This window comes from Callionymus lyra, chromosome 3 (assembly GCF_982586985.1).
Source record: "Callionymus lyra chromosome 3, fCalLyr1.hap1.1, whole genome shotgun sequence".
NCBI classification, from domain to species: Eukaryota; Metazoa; Chordata; class Actinopteri; order Syngnathiformes; family Callionymidae; genus Callionymus; species Callionymus lyra.
Window position 1 is genome coordinate 5,174,967 of NC_141820.1, and position 954 is coordinate 5,175,920.

Sequence of the window (954 nt, forward strand, 5' to 3'; positions counted from 1 at the left end):
GTAGTCAAAGTAGACAAAAGTGTTTATAAAGTTGTATGAAGTTTCTAGGAGAGAGAACATGAAAGTACCTGAAAACCAAATGTTTCTTTCAATATGTTTGAAGCATTGAATGAAACATTTGGTGTAACTTTTTCTAATAAAGTACTTGAAGTACACAGTGATAGAAAAATATATACAATTGTAAAACCTTAAGAAATATAATTATTGAATGTTTTTTTCTGTCTGTTAGATTTTCTACATCAACTATTGTTTATTTATCTTCTAATATTCTTTTTTACTGAAGATATATTTCTTTTAAGGTCAGTTAAAAACTTCTATGTCAACTTTTCCTCATCAAGACAGTGTTATTCTCAACAGTTTAAATCAGAACGGACATTGTAGGGAGTTGTCGTCCCTACAAGTCAGAGACAATAATCATCTCTCATTGACCTCCATTCATCATGTTCTGAAACTCCCCGGAGGAAGTAACAGGTAAGGATGTACCAAACTGAAGATGACGTCACAGAACGCGACGACAGAACTGCTTCATTACGACTCTACGTCTCACTTACGGTTACTGTGTTGTTTAAATAAATCAATCTATCACGTGAATTAAATAACTATTAATATTAGTAACGGCTTTTTAAATAATATAAATAATATTTAGGTGTATTTAAATGTTTCTCACAATCATGATTTTATATTCATTTTTATTTAATGAATTATGGTGGTGTTTTTAAAATACTGTCAATTAACGTTTTCTGGTTCTGAATTAAGAAGCTACATGTGCAAAAAAACAAAAAGTTCTTATTTGTCGTTTCCTTCTCTTTTCATCCATCCATCTTCTTCTGCTTCCTCCTCCCTCGGAACCGTCTTCCTCCTCTTCTGGGACTGACAGCAATAATCCTGTGTTTCAATGTCATCCTGGGATCTTGACTTGGTTTAACTAGTTAATAACAGACGACGGACAAAAGG

General features: G+C 32.4%; 1 non-coding gene across 1 annotated transcript; it reads right to left on the reverse strand.

Moving 5' to 3' along the window:
• Positions 1–362: 362 nt before the first annotated feature.
• Positions 363–494, reverse strand: LOC148083083 (U8 small nucleolar RNA). The gene has a single exon (XR_015710787.1). It is a non-coding gene; the product is annotated as a U8 small nucleolar RNA (small nucleolar RNA).
• Between the last annotated feature and the right edge of the window lie 460 nt (positions 495–954).